Source organism: Solanum stenotomum, chromosome 11, assembly GCF_019186545.1.
Source record: "Solanum stenotomum isolate F172 chromosome 11, ASM1918654v1, whole genome shotgun sequence".
Classification (NCBI taxonomy): domain Eukaryota; kingdom Viridiplantae; phylum Streptophyta; class Magnoliopsida; order Solanales; family Solanaceae; genus Solanum; species Solanum stenotomum.
In genome coordinates, this window is record NC_064292.1 from 52,554,655 (window position 1) to 52,562,620 (window position 7,966).

At 26.9% G+C, this 7,966-nt stretch overlaps 1 long non-coding RNA gene across 1 annotated transcript; it reads left to right on the forward strand.

Annotated features, from left to right (window-relative positions):
• The first annotated feature begins 6,570 nt into the window (after positions 1–6,570).
• Positions 6,571–7,241, forward strand: LOC125844929 (uncharacterized). Its single transcript, XR_007444206.1, has 3 exons — positions 6,571–6,651; positions 6,786–6,954; positions 7,048–7,241. It is a non-coding gene; the product is annotated as an uncharacterized LOC125844929 (long non-coding RNA).
• Positions 7,242–7,966: the final 725 nt, after the last annotated feature.

Here is a 7,966-nt window from a genome sequence, read left to right on the forward strand (position 1 = left end):
TATTTTTAAGTTATTGTTTAATTTATTTATTTTTAGTCATATTTATTTAGTACTAACACTTTTACTAAGTGTCTTTACAGGTACCTCGAAGTCGCTTCTCATCGAAGTTATTCGAATAAAGTTCGAATACTATATTCATTATTATGTATATTGTTGACAATAGGCAAATATTAAGTCGTTTCTCATATTATTTGTTTGTTTTATTACTTGTGTATATTGCATGTTTGTTATATTTGTATACTATTTTTATCTTTTCCTCAATTTGAAAAAATGAATTTAGTCAGGACCCACAGTTGTGGATTTCGAAGGATGCCTAACACCTTTCCTTTGAAATAACTTGAACCCCTTGCCTAGAATCTTGGTTTCGTAGATTACTTAATGGTTTCCTGGTTTTTTTCTAAAATTAGGTGGCGACTCCTTTAAAATTCGTTTATTCTTAAAATTCTTTCAAAATTCAATTAACTGATTATTTTTTGAGTCACCGCGACGTTTCTCCCGATTTGAATAGAGTAGGCATGTAAACAGTAATGTGTCCACGTGGACACATATATACCTTTAAAATACACTATTAAATAGTTCGGGGGGTAAAAAATACAATATTGAATAGTCTAGGGGGGTAATAGGTCCTCATGAAAGTTTGGTATCATAACAACAAATTTAGCCAAAGTTGAGATATTTTTCAAACCCTTTTTCCTAAACTTAAACTTTGAATTTATACGTAGCACTTTTGGCTTATAGTTGAATTTAAAGAGATTAAGATAATTAAGTAAGTGGGTGAGAGATTTTAGGAGATGATTTATATTAGTTTTTTTTTTCCAAAAAAGATAATTGTCGTTTTTTTTTTAAATTTTACCTGCAGATTTTAAGCTATTTCTTTATTAATGTTTACTTTTTTTTTTCTTCTTTTTTTCCGTTACATGTTTTATTTTTAATTTATTCTGTATCATGGCATTTTTTAATTTAATTTCTAATCAAATAGTTAATTGTTGTTTATTATTTTTTTCTTTTGTTTTGGCCTTGTTCTAAAACTACCAAATGTCGTTGTTAAATATTATCGCTTAAATGTTTTTGTTAAAATGCAATTTACAAATTAAGATAATTTGAATAATAAAGTTTTAAAAAAGAAAAAATAAATCTTGACCAGTTACCTAAATTTTAGACCCGCAATTCAGTATGAAAAAATAATAACTACAATTACACAAATTTAATTTAACCCATGTAGGCTATAAACTGATATAGTAATTTAAGTATTTTGTAATTTGTTAGTATTTTTTTCATTAATAAGTTCAATTTTTTGAAAAAATATGCAAATTAATAATATATAAATATTATGTGGCGTTTATGGTAGTTGCATTTGATAGATTTTGACATAATTATTTATCAAATTTAAAAAAAAGATATTTAAAATTTTAAAATGATGGTATTTGGAAAGTTCGGAGTGTTTTGTTTTGAAGGTGATTGCTAGTTAGTTCTTTTGGATTTCTTTAAACTCCAACTAAATTTTCACAGTTTATATTTTTAACCTCTAGAAAGATAACATAAAATCTTAGATAACTTTAACAAAAGTTGAGAATATTTCATGGAAAAATAATTAATCGAACAAAATCATATTTGATAAATTTTGTATTATCTTAAATTATGAGCCTTGAACACATACCTATAAGCAAAAGAAGATCAAGCATTCTCATGATTTTACAATGTACATATAGTAATAACTTTTTATTTTTAAAAAAATAGAGTTTACATCTAAAATTTGAATATAATTTATAAAACATATGCTCACCAAATAATAGTATAATAGATATTTAGCCATACAAATTAAAATGAAAGAACTGTCTCACATTGTACAATATGATACACATGGATAGAATCATCTTCTGCCACTACACAAACACCCATGTTTCATTCGAGATTTGAATAGTTTTTGGCTTCTTAAAGATGCTCATAACATTTTAGACATTGAATACAAAATAATGATCTGAAACTAATAAAGAACAAAATTTATTACAATGTCCAATTTAATGATTCAGATAGTAGTTTAATATTTAAAGAAAAGACATAAATACATATTTTCACAGAATGACTTATCAGTCATTGTAATCATACATATTTTCACAGAATGACTTATCATAATCAGACATAGAAGATAATTAAAGACTCTTAATATGGAAATGCTTGACTATTAAATTAAATGTTATTATATTTAATACCTGAATTTACAAATCTTTTAATCATGGCATGAGTTTGATCTCCGTCTAAATAATTATACACTAATACAAATATAAAAGTTAATACTATGTATAATTAAAAAAGATAGATAAATAAAGACAAACGATAATACAAATTACAAATTAGTACTATAATTTTGAGAAATTATATATAAAAATAATATGCATAAACTCAATGTTACCATTTTTTTCCTTTGAATATTGTGCTGTTCATGACGAAGACAGTACTTTTGAAAAGAAAAAATCCATTGCTTCATTAATGTGAGAAATTGAAAAAATGTGATAGTGCGGAGGAAAGGAAATGGGAAAGTGGGAATAGTAGGTGGTTTATAAAAACGATTTTTTAATTTGTTTTATTTATTTATTACTTAATACATATTCAAATAAATCGTTGATGAGAAGTTTTCATCAATTTGAAATTTAAAAACATCAATCAGATAAGGATTAAGATCATTTCAAATTTAAATCTAAAATAAAAATTAAAAATTAACAAAATATTTTTTTGTATATTTTTAATATTTTTGAAACTTTTTGGTGGATAATAATAATAATAATAATAATTATAATTCTTTAATAAATAAAAAAATTTAGTTTAGAATTTAAGATATTCTTTTTTTTTGGAAAGTTTTCATAATATTATTAATAAATAATAATAATATTAATAATATTTTTATTATTATTATTCAAATTAATAAAAATATGATAACTTCCCAGTTCCCACTAAGAAAGGAATCACACATCCTATTTTTTAGAACTGTTTTATGTAAAAGTAATTAAATTTCTCTTTCCACAAAAAATGGAATCTAACACGTTACAACTACATATTTTGAGAACAATTTTAATTTTAATTAATTAATTTTTTTTAAAAGAAACTGATATACTTTATCAACTTGCGGAGTAGTGGGAAGTTTTAAAATGAAATGTGTCATTTTTAATAACTATTTAATAAAATTTTTAAAATTTTAGTTTCAAAATAAAATTACAAATTATAAATAATTAATTATTTAATTAATAAAAATTACTATTTTTTGTGGTGCTGACACGTACGCTTACCACCTCTCCTATTTTATATATATATATATATATAGAGAGAGAGAGAGAATATTATTATTTATTATTTATTATTATCTACATTTGTTTTGGCTAAAAAAGTTGTAACGTTTTTCTTTTTTAAAAAAAACTAACAATTTCAATTGGCTAAAAACACTGTAACTTTTCTTTTAAAAAAGCAACTTTTTTTCGTTTATTAAAATATTTAATTAATTCTATTTAATTAGTTGATTATTTAAAAGTTAAAATTAGAGATTAATGTGGTGATGACACGTAGGCATTATCACTCTCCTATTATATATATATATATTATATTAATTATTAATTATGTAGAAAGGTGAAGACGACTAGGACGATCACTAGCATTTTAGAAAATATCATTACTATATAAGGGTAAAATAGTAATTTCATCTTAAGATCCAAATCTTCCCCTTTCTCTCTAGCACTAGCAAAGCAGGAGCTTTCATTAATCTCTTGCATTTCAGCACACTCTCTTTAATCTCCTCTCTTTCATCACAAACTTTTTGTTAAAAATCCTCTCTTTCCGCTCAGCAAATCGGAGGTATGTTTTTCTTTCAAATTTGTATATGTTACTTTTCCGCTTACAACACATCTATATTTGGGGGTTTGCTCTTCTACTCCATTTTTTTTAAAAGGAAAAAAAGATTTGAAAAATTCATTCTCAATTCGCACTGTATTGCTAATGAAAATAGATAAGAATTATCCAATTTCTTTGTATCTTAATTTTTATTTTTAATTTTCCCGGATTTATGTTTTTCTTTTGTTATTTTATTTTATTTTTTAAATAAAAATTTCAATTACTTTGTAGTTTGATGAATGAAAAATTCTTACCCAATTTTCTTTTTATCTAGATTTTTAATTTTAATTTTCCCGAATTTTTTTAAAATTTTTTTTTAAAAATAAAAATATCAATTACTTTGTAGTTGGTTTGATGAACGATAAATTGCCTCTTATTTTTTTTAGGTAAATCATAATTATACTTAATATATAGGATGAGATGAGAAGTACAAGAGGTTAAAATTAATTTGTTCTTCGAGGAAAATTGTTGTTAAGAAAGCGTGAATAAAAAAAAAACAGAAGAGGATACTCTTTTATAGCAGATCTGGAATGATCTTTAAAGTATGGCTGCCACTGTACATAGATCTGGAACTATCTTAAAGAATATGGAGTAATTTGGTATTTTACACAAAATTTGATTTTATCGTACTTGTTCCCTAATTTCTCTCCACGTGGAGAAATTTCAAACACAAGTGTAAAAACATCTCTCTCTAGAAATTTCTATTCATGTTTTAAATATACAAGATAGGTATCACCTGCTATCAAAGAGCTCATCTCCTGGCTTGCCTAATTGTAGGTTGTAACTTCCTCTGTTGTTCGAATTCTTTCAATTTCAGGTAAGTTATTTGTAAACTTTCTTTTATTCCTCTCTTGAATTCGATAAGTTCTCTGTAAATTCTATGGACTTCAACTTCTTTTTATCATTTTCTAAATGCTTTCTAATCTATAAAATAGATGATAATTTTTTTATTTTTTTTTTGTGTGTATAATATCTCGATCTTTGAATGATGTTCGTATTAATTTGTGCATTCCTTGATATGATTGGTTGTTTACAAGTTATTGTTAGTCTTTGACTGTACACAAGTTATTCATTCAGTTTCTCGAGAGTTTTGTTATGGAGTTTGAACTCGAGATGAATTTGGTAGAAGGCGTAGGGGCAAGTTCCTCACTGCCGAGGAGTTTTGGTTGCTGTGCAGTGTATGATATAAAAAATGATGTGTATAACTAACTGCCTTGTAGAGACTGGAGGCCGTTACTATTCTGGAGTTGTTTCATTGTAGCCTTCACCTTGCAAGTGCCAGGGGCTGCTCAACATAATTCGGGGCCTAAAGAGAAATTTCAATTCGAGGCCTAAAATATAAACAAACTTCGTACACATATTTATTCAAATTTTATTTCTATAAGTAATAAGTTGACAAATATTAAATAAAGATAAGAGTTAGAACCATAGAATCTGAATAAGTTGATGACTTGGTATACCCCATTTTAATATCTTGACATAATGCTTGAAACTAAAATTTAAAAACAAATAAAAAAGACTTTGTAATGCACTTTGTTCAACACTTTTCACTATTAATTCTTATTTTTAACAAAGTACAAAGGATGTTCAAGTGGGTAAAATAATATATTTTTAAAAAATATTATACTTTTAATCATAAATAATCAGTTTTTTCTATAAAATTTTTAACACGTAATTTATTCTTAATAAAAATTTAGGGTCCCCAAAATTTGGGAGCCTAAGGCGTAAGCCTTATTTTATAAAGCATAGAGCTGCCCCTGGCAAGAGATTTTTTGTTCAAGAGATAGTTTAAAAAAACTTCACTACTTCTAATATAAAAATTATGTACTCACCTTTTGGATACGATATTGAGAAATAAAATCGATAGAATACCTGAATATGTAGCAAATTTACTCCTTTTCCCCATGAGTACTCATTTTGATTGTTGATTTAGCACATGGGAACGTAAATTCCAGTCATAAAAGCAAAGCTCTTTATTCTAGAATGTAAAAAGTTCCTAAGATATATTTAAATTTGGAAAGATATCACCTATGGAAACTCAACGTGCTATTACTCATGAAAATTTTCTAGATTTATACAAAAAGATCAGTTTGAATTTGCCTATTTACTGTAGCTTCTCCCCAAAATTAACAAGTAGTTTTTTCTTTGTTTTGGAACGTACTTGTAGTTATGAATTAACCAGTAGCTACCGAAGATGAGATATTTCTACTTTGTTCCTCTAAGTGATATTGGTGTGTTGCAAAACATGGCAACCGCTAAATTGGCGTACGTATGAAATTGTATGCTTGTGTTAATATAGGACAGCCTTATGTTGTTTTCTTTCTTTGAAACTGATTTGTTTAACTAAGTGGTATATGCTGCGTATCTTGGGGACTTTCTTGGTTATTCGGAAAAGTTGTTGAAAAAAGCAGATGGCGCCAATCCTCTGTTGTGTCTTTCCATATGGTTATCATGTATTTGCTAAACTTTTTATTTTCTAGATGTAGCTCCTTATTTTCATTTAATCGGCAGCATATCTCCATGGGTACAAAACCTAAATTGAAATTTTTTACCATATTGTCTACTCGATGAGACAACACTATTACTCTCTTTTTCCCTACATAACCCTTACAAATCATATGAGTTACCTTGGTTTGCACCATCATGTGCGATAGGCAGTAGCTTATATGTAACTTTTGTTTTCATTGCAGTTTTCTTTTTGAGCTTGACGTTATAGACAGAGGTTGTACAATGCCCATGACAACCGAAAAAACATATGAAACTCTCACTATCAAGGTTCACACAAAGATATCACTGAAATATAAATAACACATTTCCATGCTTTCTCATTATATTAGTAATGATATGATGTTATGTAGATCTTAATTGGTGTGTTGTTACAATTGGCTGGTGAACTGTTCACTCTTCAGCTACAAAGTTTCTACTCAAAATTCCAGATAAAATGATTACTATACTGGTCATTTTATTTTGCATGGAAAGAAATCATGCTTTTCCTGAATTGATCAACATCTCTCCTTCCTAGAGAAGGAATGAAGAAACAAGAATTGCGCCACCCACTCCTGAAAGAGATAATAGAAGGTTAGAAACACGAAATATGCATTCCAAATACTTGAAATGACATATTCTATAATCCACTTATTATCTTGCAATACTTTCCTTAATTTGATGCAGCGAAAACAAAGCTTGCTTGCAGTGAAAGCTCGACCATACAATGTGACATATATAGCTAAATTTTGATAACCCACACCAATCTCATATACTTGGGTCGCCACATTAAAGTTTTTATTTTTTTGGTGTACAACGATTGTGAATTGTGTCTCTGTGCGACTGTGCCTATGGTGTGGCATGTAAAACTGCACCTGGTATGTTAAAAATATTTATACATCAGCTTACATGATCATTTCTTTCTTTATCCTTCTGAGTTCTGTGTGGAAGCAAAGAAATTTATTGTGTAGACACTTGTAAATAGTGTCTTGTGTTTGTATAAAACCAAAGTGGTCACTACTTTGTATGTTAATAAAAAATAGTATTCATTTTTGTGAATGTTTGCAACTTCCAGCTTTCACCGACGATGATTGTATAAGTAAGTGATTATCAATTGGAATCTGCGAAATAGAAATGAACACCTTTATTGTGATATATAGGCTAAATATCAAACGGGTAATGTTAAATCTAGAAGAATTCAAACATGTCTTTATTTTTGTGAGGGTCCATAATGATATTTTTGTAATTGTGTTAAAATGTTTCTATTGGTTAACTTTTTACAAATAATAATAAATGCTAAGCTTGTCTTTACATGTTTTATAGAAGAAAATTTAAAACTATTTTATAATAAAATGTAGTTGAATAGTTAATACATTGTTCCTAAAAATTCTTTTAAAGATTATTAAGTAAATATATTTTTAATATTGTGGCACATAATTTGATCTCTATTAAATTTTGTATCTTGATCATTAAAATAGTCTTTAAAATAATGTATTAAATAGAAAGTGTTGAGAGTGAAAGCCATAAAACGCATTTAGCGAAAGCGATTTATGAGTAAAATTCTATTTCTTCTTGTTTATTGTTGAAATTACTATATTACTCCTTC